General features: G+C 35.0%; 1 protein-coding gene across 2 annotated transcripts in view; it reads left to right on the top strand.

Moving 5' to 3' along the window:
- The first annotated feature begins 279 nt into the window (after positions 1–279).
- Positions 280–20,744, top strand: part of LOC110379607 (monocarboxylate transporter 3) — a 57,002-nt gene continuing 36,537 nt past the window's right edge. For both annotated transcript variants that reach the window (XM_021339341.3, XM_021339340.3), the window contains exon 1: positions 280–510. The gene's annotated coding sequence lies outside the window, so the exon portion shown is untranslated. The remainder of the gene's footprint in view (positions 511–20,744) is intronic.

Below are 20,744 nucleotides of genomic sequence, written 5' to 3'. Positions count from 1 at the left end.
CTAGGCAGTTTACTTTAGTCTAATGATACTTGAAGATATACAAATATATTTATAGTTATTTTTCGATAAAAATGGAACTCAGGTCAGTGGATGATACAAGTGACCGCTACTGTTTTTAATTCTGTTTACAGAATTTATAAGTAAATAAAAAAAAACTGCATTAACTGTATCGTGTAGTTTTTTTCAGTTTTTCAGCAGCACAGACCGTGGCCTGTAAACTAGACCGCTACGCCAAGGCTGTGTTGAGTGCGCGTGGGCGATCCCGCGCTCCGGGGCGGGAGCGTGCCCGGGCCGACTCTAGTCCCGCGCCGACCGCCGCTCCGAACGCCGCCTCCGCCCGCCGAGGCCCGAGCCCGACAACTTTCCCGTACTTTTCCACGCTAGTGCTGTGAACATACCCGCGTAATGCACCCTATTGTTTGTGACATTCCCGTGTTGTGAATGAGTGACAACCTTTATGTGCCGCCTTTATTACTGTTCGTGAATTTTATCGGCGAATAAATACGTTTAGTGAGTAATAAATTACTTTTTAACGTTGTTTTGTTATTGGATATTGGAATTGTGATTGCTTGTTTTTTGTTTTTGTTTTTACACTGATACCTATAAATATATTATTATGATTTATAAGGATAGTAATTTGAGCTGTAATATTATTTTCTACATTTTAGAGGTCTTATCTTTTAGGGTTTTTTTTAGATTTTTGAGTGTAAGAAATTGAGAATTATATTTTTTCTACCATTACTATAATCAATACTTTGAAAGTTTACATGGAAATATATACCAAGCTTAAAAAGAATAATCTTCTTCAGGAAACGAAAGGTAACAAAAAAAATATTTTAGAATGTATGACAAAAAAAAAATTTTTACCGTCTTAAAAAGTACTGAAGGATTGCGGATATTTCACAAAATGAAAAGTTTGGTAAAATGTATTTCACACAAAGCCTTAAAGATGAAAATTTACATTTTCGAGTACCTACACGCATCGATCCTAAAGCTTCATAAGAAAGGAAAATGACTGAGAATTATTAAACAAAAGATAATGAACCACTCTGTCAACACTTGGCGAACGTGTCGGGCACACAGGCATTACTTAGGAGCTGAATGAAATTCAAGACACCTCATTACCACTACTCTTTGATATCACTCCAACGAACACTCTTTAAAATATCTCATATTTCCCTCACTTGACTACACACTCGCTTCGAGTTTCCACAGTAACACTCACACACAAGTCTTCGTAAACGGCAATATCCAGGCTCGCGCTAAATTTTCAGCGTGTTTTCACATAAATTTTTATCGCGTAACTCGGCTAATATTAACGCACAATTAGGAGGCTATGTTTAATTCACTCGCGCTTAGAAAGTGTCTCTGTATGTATTAAGAGAAGTGGTTTACTTTGCGTACTCGTGGAATTGCGGTGACATTATTTATTATTCAATAAGTCTGTGTATTTACAGGGTCTAGGTACATTTTGTTATTTGCCTAGTTGGTCTGTTTTTTCAGTGTCTCGACTGAGTAACAGTTTTAATGAAATTCCTCTTGATTACAACCGTCAGTCCTGTGTAGGCTATCTACATTCTATATTTATATTATATGGGCGTGTTTGTAGGCAAGTAAGCGAGTTTATTTCCCTCATTCAACTACAAATGTAGGTGAGTAAACAAATAAACGTGTAAAACTAAATCTGTCAGTCATAAATATTTCTAACAACTGATAGAGCTGGAACACTGCATGTTCTCAATTAGAAGTTTGTATAAATATTATTTTGTGTATTTAAAATTGACTCATCTACAAATATATAGAGAGAAGAATCTTACTTTGAATTTCTAGCATAATAATAATTTGAAACTCAAATAAAACGACCTCAAAACAAATCAACGAATTAAAATTATTAATGTAATTCAGGTGCGGTTACATTAGAGTCCCTCTCACGTAATATCGCAGCTCCATAAACGTCAGAAATTCCATGATTAAATTAATTTGCAAAATTAAGCAAACCACTCTAATTTCTTTGAATCGAGAAATCTTACAAAGGCAGATCGTAATACTATTACTGTTGGTTCCACAGGACTCTGTTGATTCTGTTATTTTATTATATTTGTATTAATAATGTTATCTTTCTTATTGTTATACTCGTCTTTGTCATATTACGTTGTTATTTTAACTTTTGTATGATCTGATAATATTTATATTAATAAGACTCAAGCTTTCGTTATTAAGTTTTTGTAATACGTAATATAATATTAGATACACAGGTAGAGTTTTATGTGCAATGAAACGACATACATTTTAAAGTTGGCAATTTATAAAATCCTATTTTTTTTAAAACACCGAATACGCATTTTCACCGATCCTTTACAGGTAAAAAAATACAGTGCAAAATAAAAGAACTTTACACAAATAAATGGTTATATTAATAAAGCCGTGCCATTTTATAAATATAATTAAAATATGTAGGTGCATATCTAGCCAGAGCCATAGACAAACCTCGATCACCCTTTCCTAGCAGCTCTAATTACTTCACAACTTATTCAGAAGAATGTAAAGGCCGTTTCATGAATTGTTCAACTTCATTTATTAAAACCGCAAGACCAATATTGCAGAACCGCCTTTGAATGAAATAATGCTATGAATCTTTCCATTAAAAGCGACGGTGAAAAGCCAATGTTCGCTATGGCGGAAGGCTTCTGTGTACATTTTGACAGTTTTTAGCGCGTAATAAATTGGCGCGAATATTTTGCGCATTTTTTTCGTAAAATGCGGTTTAATTTTTAAAGCCAGCAAATCCAATTGTTGCTGGTCCTGTATTTGTCTTTGGTTGCAAATTGCGAAGCATTTTAATTTATTCTTTTCCTCAGTAATGGCTGTTGAATAATTGCAAGGAAATGACTCAATTCTTCACAATTTGATTTTGTGCCAAATTGGATTTTGTAATAAATTCATTTGCTATAAATAATAAGATTATCTTATGACTGTGCGAACGTTTTGTATATTTTATCACGGTTATGATAGTCGATAAAGAAAACTTTTGCTGTTTTTCCGAAATACTACATTATCTTTTTTACTTCATGGGAACGTAACACCCTCACATTTAAATAATGACGACTTTAATTGTTTTAGCTTACCTATGTATATTTTTCATTATATTTTTACATTTTAAAAAACTTTTTGCTACGCTCTATGAATATTATGCCGTAGTTTCTAGTTTTTGTAATATAAAAGTAGAGATGATATCTTTACTTCCCAAAGGGTTGAGCTAGGTTACATAATTGCCAATGACTATTCCCATGTCCCATATCCAAGTTTCATATCGGTAAAGGGAAACCATTGACCGGGCACAATATCCAACATTCGGGCTGCAGCTAAAATTCGTCGTAAAAAACTCGATAACCCTTGGCGTGACCTAGGACTATATCTACTCTCGGGACCTTTTGGGCGCGGCTACTGCGCTTGTCACCATAGCACAAATGCAGCACATTATAATTATTATTCCATTATCATGACGCATCTTCAGAATATACATTAGTATTCCTTCTCCCTTATCTCACAGTTTTCTCGCTCCATTACCCGAGCTTTGGTTCAACGCTCGCGCTCATTAGTGAGATGACTATTTTCTCAGTATGACGTGGAGTAACGGTCATCGTACCTCTCAAGCCTTGAGAGAACATTAGGACTTAAAGGGTCTGTTACGTCCCATGGATCCACCTTAAATAATCCTTTAATCCATTCTTACGACATCCAGGGGAGCAGATAGGGTCACCTGGGTAGAACAAATGACGATAGTTTACGTAATTTGATAGCTAACTGCTGTTCAAGGTAATTTGGTTTTATTGTTTATTTTAAATAATGGAAGGAATTAACAGAATTATTTCAAAAGTTTTATTTAGGCATAAAATATTAATGACCCGAAAGTTTCGGAGGTAAAGGATAATTAATTACTCCGCCGAACTGAGGGGAAAAAGTCACAGGCACGTGCGAATCCTATTACAGGGTGACCATCCCCCGATTTAAATATACTATTAAAGTTATTTACTGCCCACATTTAGAAAACAGCCTCTTCGCTCCCGGAATTTGGCAACAGATGGGGAGGCTAGGAATTTCTAATACCTTCATAAATTCAAGCGTCAATAGCTAAGGCGTTGAGTGATGTTCAAAAGGTCATCAGTTCAAACATGGTCATATTTATAAATCGCCAAGAGGTCTCGAGGGAATATCAATCATACTTCAGTTTTGAATATCGCTCTATTTTTATCAGTATTTTAAGCAGGCAATCTATTTTCGATCTTCAGAGAAACAAATGTAAATAAGGATCACAATTACTCTTTTCGTAACCTCAAGCAGTCGACACTCGAAAGGGTTGAAGTTCGTACCCAATACACCGGCCGATAGAATCAATTGATTTAAATTCACGACTAAAGTTATTTACTTCTCTCTCCACACAATAGGCAATGGTTTCGGAAGTCCGTGCGCCGTTCCACACATAAATCTAATATTGAAATAAGCAGATTGGGAAACTGCAGTTCTGAACAAAGCGAGGCTGTAAGCTTAACTATGAATAAGAGTACTTGTGATATGTACTCTGAATATTTGGACTGCGTTATTGCTGTTTGATAGTTAGGTACTTTTGCTCAGAACGTTGTTGGAATAACTTATTAGCTCGTGAGTTAGCACTTCTGACTTTGGACGTGGCTAAGCTGAAGTTTCAGGAATGTAGGTTTACACACCTGTAACGTATTTCTCTAGACGTAGTCACGATACTGAAGATAATTTAATTTTTTAAACATTATATAAATTCACTGCAGCGAGTATTCATTTTAATAATTGTGGATGTGAATAAAAACCCTTATAATCTTTTTTGATTAAAATCAAAATATATCTGTCATGTTTTGCTTTCATTATTATCAAAGTGGACGAGCAAAAGCTAAGCAAAAGTGCCTTAGGCTAGTCCCATTTTTAACAAGCACGTAATGAATTATTTTAATCTACACATAAAACTTTGTGGAATGCATTGTATTAAGATCATGTAGGTAGATAAATTAATCACCAACGGTGACAAAATGTATTTCAATTTACATAGACCGGGTGATTAGTCACGGCGTGTTTCCTTAATTTGTTCACGGCAACCACAGAAACCCAAAGAAAGTTTTTTGTAGAATCTCTACTTCTGACTTTAACATTTTATATATTAAAGTACATTTATGTTTTGTGCCATTGAGGCAGCACGTTGAGCCTTTGTCAAAAGTGACACAGGTAAAAAATTACATTCTTTTGAATTTGCCTAATTGCCTTGAATTAAATTCTGTCTAATTTAAACCCTTTGTCAAGTTAATAACATCGTTACGTAATCTGATTTAACTCGTGAATTTGCCCGGCTGTATGCTGTGTTTTTGTTCGTGGAGGTTTTAATGAGACTCGATGGCATACGTCAACGCAATGGCAGCCATTGTGAGACAAGACCATACTCTATATTGTCAGTGGTCAAATCAAGCAAGCCCGTTTTTTCCTCACATCACTAGAATTATGTACAACTCTCGTAATTACTATCTAAAGTAGTTATTGAAGCGTAAATTACTACCATACAGAAAGATTTATCTTTGAACTGTTTAGTACAGACATAATTCAAACAGTTTTCAGCAACAGTTAACATAAATAGGATCAAAAGTAACGCTCCACGTTATTTACAATTCTTTATTTCTGTAACCCACTTACCACAATTTGCCCCGGAGGAGAACATGATTTATTCTATGAAACATCTCGTATATATTTCATAGCGGAATCATCGTAAGAACAAATAATCCTACAAAATCTCAGGTGACAAGATCCTGGGGTTGGTTTATAACGACAAAATGGCGGCGATAAATATCTGTTATTGCTGCGTCACTGACACGCACAAAGATCGGCAATGTGTGAATGATATAATGTAGTTGCTATTATATTGTGGTTCACTACATATTTATTTTTTATTAGGCTCTTCGCCAAGTATTGGAAATAGGGGTTAATATTTCAAGTGCTTACCTAAACTTGTCTTACATTGTACGCTTAGTGAAAATATTTGAGTATTTTCTTTATTTGAAGTAAGTACCTAAGATTTTGAATGCAGAAGCACGAACAGTCACGGTAGTGTCTTGAATATTTCAAACGAGAGTTAGCTATTAGCTGTTCTACTTTTAAATGCAAATCCACAAACTTTAGTTTGAAATACACCAAGTTTCTTCAAGTACTTTCATACATTTCCACGATTTTCTTTTTCTTCGCTGAAATCCTGATTCGCGATTTTTTTATATTCACTTATTCCTTTTGATTTAAGCTGTATAATTGAAAAAAATATGTATTTGTTTTCCTTATTATATCTTAAAATAAGATGATAAGTAAACATGAAAGCAAATTGATTTTATTAATAGCTGAGCCTGAGGGCGATATGGCCGCCCACATCGCCTTGGGGAAGTAGATACGCATGACTATCTGAATTCACAAATAAGTGATGAAATTCGTTCTACAGTGTGACACGTCATGTCCTAAGTGAAATAATAAGCGACAAATTGCTCAAGTTGATGTACACAAAAGGGTTTACGTGTACAGAGAATGTATGCAATTTTTCTCATATGATATTTGGGTCAAAGGACAGCTACTGTTTTCCTGTTGCGGATTTTACCTCTGACTTTGTAACAGTTTTTCAGAAGGATTTGACCTTGTATTGTCCATTTACTTAAGATAAGTAGTCGAAAACTTTTACAGATTACGGATTTGAAATCGGACTGTCCTTTTCCTCAAAAAAGGTATCGTTGTGAATAATACAATTCTTTTAATATTTAATACGAGGAAACTATTCTAAACCGAAAAGCTTTTCATTAACATATTCTGTTTTATTTTATGAAAACAAAAGCCACATTATTGTGAAATAAAATCTAGGACACAAGGAAGTTCCGGTAATTTACGTATTAATAAATAAGGTCAAATACACGGTGCACCAGCAGTTACCTACCACGCCCAGGGGACTACAGGTCCTCGGGCAATGCGGTACAAGCAAGCATGTAAATACCAGCTAACTTATATTAAATTTATACCGAGAAGAAATAGCTAGAAATCTTCCATAGTGATGTGCCATTCAGATTTCCCCGGGGTTCTGTAATCCTCTTACCCGTTTTCAATTTAAAATTTATTCTCAATTCCAACACGTTTCAAATCATGGATATCATGACACGGGCACGTTTGAACTTAACATTTTTCTCTCAGAAATGAAACATAGTATTAGCATAAGCGCTTATCTTGTGGAGATTTACTTTATACCCCCGCTTGCTATATGAGAATTTGACCCTTTGAGAGAATACGCTATGTTTAGATATTCATGGGAATACATGTTAGTGGTTTTTGTGTTATTGAAAAGAAATTATGATTGTTTAAATTTTTTACCGAATTCCCAAAAAAAATCTAGGTTTCTAGGTCCCAAGGTTCTCAATTCGGATGTATGCATTTTTTTGTTATGTACGTTTATATATATAAAAAACAACATTATATTACATATTTTATTACAAGTTAGTAAGAAATAATATGAAAATTATATATGTATACCCAAAGTATAGGTTTTCGGTTTCATTTTATCTTGTATGCACATTATATGATATAACTCTTTGTAGATATTACATGGTTCGGTGAACAAATATTTTTTTACTTGCAAAAACTAGTAAAACATTTTCCGAATATTCTACGTAAACGCACAAAAAGCTGAAAGCTACAAAATTTCCTAGAAAGTTTTTATTACAATCAAATGCAAACAATATGCAAGCGAGATGCGCTTCAGAAATATCATAACAAAGTCGACTTTAAATAGACTCTTTGCTAGTTATGAAATGGACGACTTTAATAATGTTCTTCTAATTTATATTACTACCAACTTTACTTGCGAACACACTTTATTTGATAAAGTGTACCAACTATTAATATTTTTAATAAAGTATCCTGTAATGAGAATACGGTTTTCTTTTCTTTTTTTTGGGTAGCACAGTGGTTATTAAATGGACTGTAATATTTTGCCCGTTTGTTGATCCTGCAAGGTATATGTATTATGTTTTAATTAATATAAAAACCCTTTTGAATTTATGTAACTAAAACTATACTTTTAAATTAGCTTCGATATAACGCAATTTATGAATTGGTGTCGGCAAAATTAACGACACAATAATTTTAACGTTCATCATTTGAAGTTTCCTAGATCCTTCGTAAGAATAAACCCAAATGCTAAAACAGAACCAAAAGAAACATAGTAAACAGGGAATGACACGTTAGTTCCGAAAAAAAGGGCAAAAATATTCAATGAAGGAGGAAATAAAGGGAAGGGCACAGTCATACGTATATTAGAGAAGGTCTAAGCGTATGCCGAGGGCCGCGATATCGCAGCGCCCTTAAGAGCCTATAAAAATGCTAATGGGATGAAGGTGATGTGTTTCAAAAGAAAAGGCACATCGGAATTGTGCGTACATCTTTGATTCGTTACTCATACATTTGGAGACTGGGTGCTGATTGAAAAAGGGGTTTCGATTGAAATGGTACAGAAAATACATCTTAGAAATCTGGTGGGAAATGTAAAAGAAAAGAAGAGATATTTTTTCATGGAATTTGTTGTTTGTAATCGGATTGGTATATTACATGATTTTTGGAGAAGAAAAAAATAAGGAAGGCTCAGTTCCATTTTGCCTTCTAGGAGTTAATACATAGTCTTACGTATAGGTTCGAAATTATATCACTAGTTAGAGGGAATTCTCATCCAGCCGTAATCTCAGGCAAAGTTCGCGACGACTTTGTTAATCCAATTTGGACACTATTTGAGTACCTCACTAACGCTAACTTGGAGATGACCCGAAAGTTGGAGATTGCATCTACTTGAATGTAGGCAATTTCTGAGTGTTAAAAGTTTTTTTTTGTATTCACAAAACGGAGACTATTAGATGTTATTTTTGGGTTCAGTATAACACACTATCATTATTTAATATGTTTGTTTTAATATAAACAATATTATGTATTTATTTGATAAACAAGATAGATTGAAGTAGGTACATGGATAATGGAATATTTTTCCGTCTCAATTTACATTTCATTAAAATTAGAATGCATTTAATGTAAATTCGTTTTCTCTCAAAAACAGACATGAAATAAATTACTTATCATTCGTAAAATATGGAAGTGGAAAAAAATAAACAAACCATGTTAATGAGATGTTCGTGTAACATAATTTTCCTATTTATTTTTAATTAGAGAAATAGCCTTTTGGAGGCTGAAGCAAGCATCTACACGAATTAATTTTATTTTTTTAATCAACCTTTGTTTAATAACTTGGAACTTTTCCGAGAGCAACTGTTTCCTCTAAGAATTAGGTCATTAATATGCAACATCAATTTTGTACAACCCCGGAAAAATCTAGCTAGATGTATTCCTTATGCTTTTGTGTTGAATAAGTATTATGAATAAGTTATTAATTAATTATTGTTTTGTTTTAAATGGGAAAACTTACAAAAAATCGACACAAAATATTACTTTAGGGACTATACATTTGCATGATTTAATTGAAGCAATTTTTATAGACTGTAAAACTAAACTGTGCGGCAACGTTGTTCAGCAAGAAAAGTTACGCGTCAAATAATCATCAAATTCCATTTTTAAGTGGAATACAAATGCCAAACAGATTAAAATACACATTGTCCTCGAATAACTCTAAGCATACATTATATATTTTCGCAAACTGTAAATTATTTCAAAGTAATCTATATCTTTATATTCTAAGCATTTGAGCAAATCCATGTCCGTGAATTTTTGGCCATAATGGATGATTTTGCCCCTGAGAACTCCGTTACCCATTCTATATGTATAATATACCCTTTGTTCTAATATACGTAAGTACGTTTGTCTTTGATGGATCAAGTCTTTTGGGATATGCCCCTTACGCATGTGTAACCATCTCAGGCACTGCAATGGTCTAATAATGGAGTATGCCTTTAATTGGAATATGGATGGTTTGGTCATGTCGAGTACAGTGAACTTCAGGTAAGTGGTAACAGTTTTATAGGAAAATCATACTTATTACTATAGAGTTAAGGTGCATGACAGTTACCACTGATGTGCAGTCTACTGTACCTGCTTTAGGTATGCTTATAAATACGAGTAGGTACGTATGGTATTTGTTTAGTAATTAATTTTATCGTACTGTTGAGAATAAGATGTATTATCTATTATTCCGATAAATTAGCCACATATTAACAAGTTAATCGCGTATTTTTCCTCAGGTAATACAGGAACTCTAACTATCGTAAAAATACCACGTATATTAGTATCATTTATTAGGTACATAATGTACCAAAATAATGTTATCATTACTAATATAATATTCGGATTTATCTCATGCAGAGCTGCCGGCAAATTCTAGTAATATAATAACTCCACATGAATGGACATCGGTGCCCACACAACTGTAATATTATTATCTTATCTGTGACATAGCCAAATGTCACCCGTGCCGAGCTTCAGGAATAATGTCATCTATTATTAAACTTAAAGATCATTAAGGATAGACACTAATTACATGGTGACATTTAGAATTTATTTATAAGTTTCTTATAAGTACCTATATATAGTTCTTGTATTACAGCCGATTGAAGAAATTCTAGCTCCTACCCAGATGTAGGATTTTCGCATATTGTGAAAAAAAAAAACTTCGTTTAACCTAAAAACGAAATAAGCATTTTATATTATAACTAGCCGTTTTCCCGCGGTTTCACCCGCGTCCCGCGGGAGCTATTGCCCGCACCGGGATAAAATATAGCCTATGTTACTCGCAGATAATATAGCTTCCTAATGGTGAAAGAATATTTAAAAGTCCAGCAGTTTTTGAGTTTATCCATCACAACCAAACAAACAAAGTTTTCCTCTTTATAATATTAGTAAAGATGACAAAAGCTACAGATAGTTTCATCAGAAACGCAATCAAGTTGCATAAAGTTTCCCGTAAAAATAAAAATCTTTTCAGTGATTTGAAAAATCCAACATCAATAGCTTAATAAAATAAATGGGGCAGGGCGTTTAACAAATTCATTTTGTGAATAAATTCCGCTAGGTAGCCATGCGGAAATGTGAGATAACGCGATACTTACACACATTTGTCAAATAGATGTATAGGAAGGTCGTGTTTTCTCTTTTTTGTTTTATTTTAATAAAAAAAGTATTAAATGATGATAAAGTCAGTTACTGTCAACACTCCGTTTTTTTATGTACCTATCTGTAATACCGAATTTATTTATATACCTAGAATTTGTACACATATTTATTGACAGGGTTATGTAAAAAAATCCTTTTATTCCTATTTATCCCTTTAAAATTGTTACATGAATATATTATGTACAACATTTTATACTCGAATTTATCCTCATAATATTTTAGTTAAATACACATGTAATTCCAGAACATGCAATAGCTTACAATAAGTCCATTGGCTTTCCGTCCATTCACGCTCCCGTAACTTCCAGTCGCAAATTAGTCTTCAACGCAAGCATACATCTAACTACCAAATGTACAACACATGTTGATATATCGGAGAAAATCATTAACCTAACGAGTTGTTACCGCAATCTCGTTCAAATTCCAACCTCAAGCACTACTTAAAATTAGATTTAATCAATGAAATTGCTTTCTGGTCTAGAGAGATAAGGAATATTTCAATGTATTTTACTTACTGCTGATCTGAACTGCCAGGTGTTTACTTGTAAAATTATGTTGTGAAAAACATCTGTAGAAAACCCACGGAAATCGTACCCGAATCCAGTTACTAGTTTATCGTCTGTCCGCCAGTCAGTCAATTTCAGAATTGCTTTATAAAATATAGATAAATCGTTTCGGCACTGGATCGAGCTTCAATTTTCAGCGAATCCCCAAATCATGTTTGCGTAAGTCGGTAAACCAAGGGAACCGCTGTGTAAACGAAAAAGCCTCGTATTTTAATTTGAATATTTATAAGACGACAGAAATTTTATCTAACTTTGGTACTCTTGCGATATTAGACGCCGACACCTGTTGAACTAAAGTTTAGGAATCTAATTGATTGTAATATTGAAAAAAGTTGCATGCGTTTAATAAAATAACACTTTCGAATTAATTTAGTTAAAATTGGAAGCCGAGTTTTTAATATAAGTCCGTAACTCTGTGATGAAAGATAAACATTGCCGCAACCTCAAAAGACACGCATCCTAAATGGGCAGAAAAGCTTCTACACTGACACGTAAAAATAAATCTGCCGTAAGTGTTCACTCACACGTCCTCCTTTTATTATACCTCATTTTATTTTCACTCCGAGGAGTGAATGGAACGACTATGACGGTACATAGCACCCTTAGACTCAGCAGTCGGTTGGAAGCCTGTAGACAATGATCGTCTAGCCTACTTCAAGGTCACTCCTCACAATTGTACTAGAAACCTCTATTGATACTAGGAATTGAGATAGAGAGCTCGCTATTTTTATTACATTCAATAAACTTTTTGTGTGCTCAAAAATCGCTGATATCGATTTCATATTTATTTTATGGAGTACAGTTTCCTCGATAAATTGAGTGCACTTGAATATGAACAGCTCTAAAGTTACACCTCGACCAGAGCATAAAACACCATCACGATTTACGAGTTAATAAATAACTAATCGAGAGATTCAGGATCGCTCGCTATCGCAACGCTGCGTATACTAAGCACGTAGGACGTATCTCTAAGCAATTACTTTCCTTTTTTATTTTCACCGTCGAGGCGTTTAACACAAACGATGTTTCACTACAGGGATTGTGTTTTAAGCCCACAACTAAGTTTGCCGACGAGTGTAGCACAATTTCCTCCGAGAACAGTTCACAACAAAGATGGAAAGGAAACTAAATTCTCACAAACACAATAAAGACCTTTCACGAACTTTCACTTGCAAGTCGGAGAAACTTGCGCTGAGTTCCTTATCTATATGCACGGGAATATCTGATACACACCTAATCTAGTTTCATTAGGAATACAAAACCGATTCAAGCTATTGTAAACAAATACTTTCTTCTACTTTCAACAGGATCAGACAAACAAAACTATTAACATATATTTCAATAAGGAACACAAACAAACAAGTTTACAACATAAAACAAAAAGGATTTTTCAGTCAGGTATTGACATAGCGTGCACAAAGTAACTTGTTACATTATGTCCTATTCACAGACGTATAGAAGCCATTTAGAGCACAATGTTCTCAGTGGATGCGGAAATCCACTCACGATATGACTGCCGGCAAAACGAAATGTAGGCAGTAGGCACCAACTAGGCATCTATTGTGTGACTTGTTCGGACCACCGCACCGCTAGAAAACGATGCACGGCTCCGGACTACGGGATGCTTTTATTATGTAGCGCAATGCTCTATTTAACGTCATTAGCATAAGTTGCTACGTCGTAGGTAATTTTCCGACTACGCCGTAGCGCTGTCTGCAATTAGATTTTTTCGATTTAAGAGATGTGCTATTTGAATATCTTTACTTGGAACGATTCTGTATATTACAAGTTATGTTTATTAATATAATAACGTTGTAATGAATAGTTGGTTGCGTCGATAAGCCAATAGAATAGAGCGCACGTGTAAACAATCACTGGCATTAAATATCAAAGCGATACATTTGTGAGAATAGCTAGCGATCGATGTTATTAGTTTGTTTTATGAGGTGGGATATTAGCGGATTTACTGGTCGTAATGTGCGCCCATAATGTGCGTTTGTAATGGTTTCCATTAAGAGTTTTGGGTATTGTAGTGTAATGGCAATATTCATGTCATCAACGCTTTCTATCAAATGCTAGCTACCGATAAACTCCTAAAGTGCCCCCAATAGAAGTCTAAACATTGAAAGCATGTTTGTACCTATTATAAACCAAATTATAGCTACAAAATACTGTATTACCTATGCCTATACTCGTATTAACCTAAATTGATAATGAATTAGGTAGGTATAGGTAATCTCTGAAAGTACTGAGCCGATTTCAGAAATTGTTCCATTAATTTACAGCTTCATAATCCCTGAGTGACAACCTAAGCTTATGTACACAAAATACGGGCCACCCCGAAGGTAAAACCCAGTAATTTATAAACAAACATGGTCCCTACCAAAACCTTCATAATAATTCAATGCCTAAACAGAATGGGAAATCGATAACCAGCCTTCAGGTAACCAAACTGTTTAGTCGTATCCTTCATAAGGTATTTATTTGTGTTTCTGTTGCATGGAGAACGAAATGACGAGCGGAGATGTCATAACGAAAAATCTCCTAAGAAACTTGCGCACCAAAATGCGGGTGTTGAGGGGACGATACATGTTATTGTCTCCGCCTTCTTGGACCCGCAATTTTTTTGTAATTCCAAAAATCGTTGACAGGTGTCTCACACAACCCGAACGCCTCGTTAGTTCACTCGTAAGTGATCGTTTTGGTCATTCCCTCTATACGAATTTGACCTAAAAGAAGGCGCCTGACCTACCTGCCTCATAGCATCTCTGCTCATCTTTCCTTACTCCGTGGTCTGTCGTTAGTCAACCCTACACTAACTACGTTTAGGGACCCGCGTGTCACAATGATCAATCATACCCCGAGGCCTCACGCATTGTACTTGAGACCCTCATGAATAATCAGTAGTTGGTCTTTATTATATTATTACAGGGAACTATGTCACGTCATTATCGTTGTATTAAGTATAATCGTGTGCGCACTTCATTACCTATGTTTTTAGTAAGCTCGCTCGCTTTTGTTTTGTAAACGTTTGTGTAAGAAAATAATATTTGAGCATTTATTTTGTTGTGAGGTTTCGTTAGTTTTATTGAGTGGAAAGTTCCACTTTAGTGTTAATTGGCTCCACTGTTTTTGTACGTTATTTAGTGTTAGTGTGTTAGTGTCTATTAGTGTGTCCAACTAAGTATAGCGAAAAATTATAGTTTACACTAAGTAGTCAACAGTTGGATAGATGATATTTCAAAAAAAAATACTTTATATAAAACTTTTCTGATAACATAAAGTCACTTCATTTGGTGATGTTTCCAGTTGTAATTTTCATGTGTAATTCTCTACTGTCAGTTCGTCTCAGACGCGCCGCCAATTTAAACCGATCAGAGTGATTCAGCGTATACAGTGTTAAAAGTGTATGAGATTCAATCATGAAGTTTTATTAATTGTGAATGACGTTACGATTTTCGATGCGACAACGTAAACATTGGCTCCATTCGTTGTAAGCTGTTTAAAGTGTGTAAATTTTTTTTTTTATTTTTTTTTTCGAATGAGTAGTCAATCTATATTTTATTTTAAAAAGTATCGTAAAAAAGTTAACATGCTACACGCCAATGACGTGTCGTTAAAAACCACTCTGTTGGCCTCCGTCTTAAGAATAAGCACTTAAACGGTTGCCTAAAGAAGCTTTTGTGTGATGAGGCCTTGAAACTGCTCCCGCTATGAGAACTTGGCACCAAACTGCACTTCGAGCTGACACCCTGCACTTATACAGAGGCTAACCTAATTTTCTAAAACGAAAATTAAAAGTATCATGTAATCCGATACATACTGATACTGTTTCTATAACAAAAACAAACAAAAATACATCTAATATTATTTTCTTTTCGAGTTTTCCGTGTTCAAACGTTTCAAATAACGTCTACAGCCATTAAACGATAAATGTGTAAGCATGTCGAAGGAAATAACATTGAAGAGGAGGGGAGCGCAGGAAACAAACCGCCTTACCAAGAATTAAATCTGATAAGTCAACGAGTATAAATCTTCCCGCTGCGAACGATGCAAAATTGTATAGATTCTCCTAACAGGTTCTAAAATAAATCTTCCTGATAATGCATCAAAGGCTGACAAAAAAGAAACAAGGCAGCACAAGCGATAGTAATGGTTTCCCGAACAGGGGTCGACGTTGGAAAATGTCTGCAATGCACCCCGCGCACGGAAAATGTTGCATTACCTGTTCTCTGCGAACGAAATGTTGCGGAACGAGTGAATACGTCGTCGTTCATAAATAAATAATTTCACACCCATGCTCTCGTGGAGTTTTATGGACTATGCGCGACTACTGAGAGATAACTCCGCAACGTTCCAGAATTTGTGGAATTTAACTACGCAACACACGACACATATTTTAATGCTTACACCATGCTGTGTGAGTGGACTCTGATGATTGATGAGAGTTACTGCAAATAATTGAACAACGTTTATAACCCCAATTGTGTTTGCTTACAAAAACATTTAGCCAATAATTTAACACAGTCCAACAGTTTATTCAGTGGTAATCCCTAATGTGTACAGAAACATAAACAAGTCATTCGATATCCGATATAGATTCCCGTGCTGCCGTGCTTAACTTACTCGCCGATATAATATACATTCCGCACGGTTCATTTGTGCTTTATTAAGTGGAAACGCAGTTCGATGGTGCGGCATCGAGCATCAGAATAAGAGATTCTATCTCGCCATTTATGTGGCGAAAGATTACTTCGACCGATTGGAGGCGTTGACATTGCCAAAAGTCTGCCGATATTGTTCGGGCTATTACACTCTTCACCTGCTCGGCCGAGGTCAAGCGTCCCTTCAACTCTTGTCATTTACCTTTCGATATAAATAATTATACCTACCCTTTCCCAGCGAAGGTCACTTCGAAGAAAAAAGAGAAAAACGTTTATGGATACTGGCGACGTTTCGTGAAATTCTAATTTCCTTATGCTCCCAATGCTATAAAAGGCTACCCTACGGAAAATAGGATTGCCGTCCAATGACTTGGGCGTTGCAAGCGAGGACGGGACGCTCAATGAGATGTATTGCGAACAGAATAAATAGTAGATAACGGACTACTTTATAGTCACGTAGTCGACACAATAAAATCGCGATTATATAGTCCAAGATATTGGAACAATGCCCGGGTACGAAATAACTGTTCGCAGCATTGTGTGTGACCTCAAGCGATTTGTGAAACCCGCACTTGTCACTGTCAATACGTGAGTTTGGAAGTAATTAGTCAGTCAGTCCCCGTGACCATAAATTTCGGGCGTCATCAATTATATCGGGCACAATCGTACGGGAAAATTGTTGTCGGGATTAGTGATATAGGTACCTACAGTTGTGTTTATTATTGTTTTCATAGCTTTTAGAATTGTAGGTAATGTGTTTATTGCCTGCATAAAAACTGAGATTTTTTATATCATGATATTTACAGGGTATCTACAGATATTTATGATTTGCGTTAGTTACTAGTCGTTGGAAAGTTTTGCTTCTGTATCTGTCGTTAATTACAATAATTCCCGCAGGAAATTCAACTTCAAACTAGTTGCTTGATTACATATTTCATAAGTGGAATAACTAAAAACTTTCTCACACTTATTGGCATAGCAACTTGTATCAAATATACTTACTTAGTCGGCTGGTTTCATTTTCAAACTTTGCTTCAAAACCTTTTTGGTGAAGCCTGGTATATTGTTATGATATGTTTTGGTAATTTTCTGGTCGGCTGCTTGAACGCCGATTTCCCCTTGTTGCCTATCAAAAATGAATAGGTATATGTTTTCAAACAGCTCCGAAAGGAAAAAAATTGAGGCTTATTTTCAAAGTGTTGGTCGTTGCTTCTAATTATTTTTTTTAAATGCAGTAATTTTCCTCCTAATACTTGTCTCTACTCATAAATTGATAGTTCATGAACAAACAGTTAATTTTAACTTTTATATAGGAAGAATTTAACAGGTAAGAATATATAACAACCCGTACATTTATTAACGACTCACTGTAGGCTTACGAATCAATGTAATATCGTTTAGTTTTATCCTCGATATTTACACAACATTTAAAACCTTTATGCCACAAAATATTTTTTCCAAATTAAAAATACATTTATCATTCGAACATTTAGAGATAGAATCAAATATCAAAAGGATGTTCTGAATGGGATCACGGCCTCACATTCTAACAAAATATGTATCGTAGTTGATTCATGTATTACGCGTTCATGACATATACATCCGAAGGCCGTCCGTGCGTCCGTTGATACAGATTGTGGCCTATCTGATGTCGTATTACATATCGAACGGCAAACAAGGATTTGTAAGACTCTGTCTGTGCTTACAAGATGTTACGATGTGGTACATAATATGTGTTTTTACCGGCGTTTTCTATGGGATTTAAAAAGGGTGATATAATTTTTCATGGTCAATTTTTTTTATAAATACTTAAATGTAAACATTTTCATTTCATTTGAATATCTGTATACTTTTTTTTGTTTTAACTTGTAACTATTATCCTCCAAATCCCCTACCTAATATTGTAACTATTCCTTTGAAATAATGTAGGATATGTAATTACGATAAAAAAAAGCTTATTAGAAAAATCTGTGAACAGCGCAAACGATAATGTAACGGAATTAACCAACTTTGTAACAGCGTTGTGTAGGAAAAACCTCACACTTAACTTTTATCTGTACATTCCAAACCATACTTAGAAAGTGGGAAGTTAATTCCAACAATAGTTACTTCAAAAAGTTTGTTTCAACAAAATTCAACTACGTCTCGTATACACAACGCAATATATTTTTATCTAATGTTTTATATACTTTTTGTTTGCAAACTATTGTTAGCAGAACGAGCAACGAAACTTTTTTAGTACGTACCTACATTTTTCGGGATTAGCATTCAACGGCCGATGTAACTCGATCGTGTTTTGTCCTGAAATAAAGCTCGATAACAATGATTTATTTTTGAAAACAAAATTCCGACATTTAACTGTTGCGGGGTGTAATTTGGCTTGTAACGAAAAAGCACAGATTACAAGCCCGTGACCCGAGTTATTAATTAACAGGGTAGATATTCAAATTGAGAGTAAATTTTAGCGTTTTAATTATAAAAGGAATTTTAACTTTGAAAATTATTTCGTGAAAGGGTTTGGCTAATTTTACTTACGAAAAAAACTCTCTTTTAACATCTCCACAATACCCATGTAATCGACATATAAGGTCAGACAGGAAATGTCGTAAAAAAAACTGCTGACCGAGCATGATATCAATCACCTACGTGGTGTAATACTATCAAAAATGTAGTATGGGGATCGTCACCCATCGTGCGGGTGAAACGACGTGACAGCAATATATAGCGGCTGCCACGTGGGCAGCTACCAGCCACAATGACTGACACGCGATTTGGCAACTCACCTGACCCCACATTGATTAAATTGTATCATTTAGAACTATGGAGATTGATGGAAAGTGAAATGAGTTTGCTTTGAAAAAAGGGATTGGTGTAGTTTAACAGTGAAGTTTTTGAAAACACAATGAAATAAATTATTAATTCTTTTACTCTAACAATCTAAAACTTACGAACAATGTTAGATGCTATTGAAGTATTGTACAAAAAACTAGATAGCGAAAATGTTCAGCGCACCGCAGAGCCTTTCACACGAACACAACAAGTGTTCACTACATTATATTTGTTCTTCTGCTCGTAGTGACGATATATGCATTAACATGCTTCGTAAACATGCTCCGTTTAACTCATTTTGTTGAATGAAATACGCGCATTTATGGCCCAAGTTTGCTCCTAACAAACAATCATTTGGATACAAAATGACCTGAAGCGATTGTTATGTGCGATACATAAATTATGGTCCCGATTCCATTACCCGATTATCTTTCAGTAATTGTACTAACATGCAATCGAATAAAAAATGTGATGATTCAAAATCATAAAGTGTCCTTATGCCATAAAATACGACGTAAAAGAGACTGATTTTCTTGAGATTATAGATCTAAACTTACGACTTGATTTTATTGCCTCATAGAGATAAAAACATCCCGATAACAAGAAGAGCAAGACTCATTATCACTACTATTCATCAAACGTTTACGAGAAGGTAAGTGTTTATGTAACCGTAAGAAATAAATTGGACTTATTAAGAACCTCGGCCGCACATAAAATTGTCTCGGAAATATGACCTTATTTACTCTCTAATTGAACGTGAATCCAAATATAATGGGGCTCGGTTTATTTAACAAATTCCCAAGGGACAGCTCGTAAAATAGCCAACATAACGAAACTAATTAAAGAGCAGTGGGACAGACGTAAATTGATTAGACGTTTTCGGACTGTGACGAGGCGAGAACTCGGTTTGGGAAGGACTCACAGACTCACAGTTAACTAAGCACTTTACGCGTGTGTTGCGCCCGGAATTAGCCGTTGAGTCAACACGGATAAGCCCAGCAGGTACATAAGACGCCAGAATATGGAATATTAAGGGAATTGCGTGTCATATATGAAAATGACGTGGATATTAAGGTATTTGTCTTCGCGCGTGACATTGTCGGCGCGCAGTCGTTACGTGGCCAACGTTCCTCTCTTGTTTATGTTAGTATCCTCAAATATGCAGTCGAGTCATATCGCCGGAACATGTGCACGAAATAATTTAGATTTTTCATATTTATTGGGTCATATTTACGTTTTAGTGCTCGGTTTGTCTTTCCCGAATTTCTCGGCTTATATGCTGGTCTGAATACTAAAGGTTTATCTTTGAAAAATGGCTTTTAGGTATATTGAAACCATAATATTTATCTTAAACTGAAATTACAAACGTGATGATCTGTGCTTAAAACTAGGTGCTGTATCTGAACAAGCTTCTTTAGAGGATTTTATTAGAAAAAGTAATTATATTAAATACTTGAAAACATACACAAAAGCCTTTATTCAA

This window comes from Helicoverpa armigera, chromosome 18 (genome assembly GCF_030705265.1).
Source record: "Helicoverpa armigera isolate CAAS_96S chromosome 18, ASM3070526v1, whole genome shotgun sequence".
NCBI lineage: Eukaryota > Metazoa > Arthropoda > Insecta > Lepidoptera > Noctuidae > Helicoverpa > Helicoverpa armigera.
Note: the sequence above shows the minus strand (reverse complement) of the source record. Positions and strands in the feature narration are given on the sequence as shown.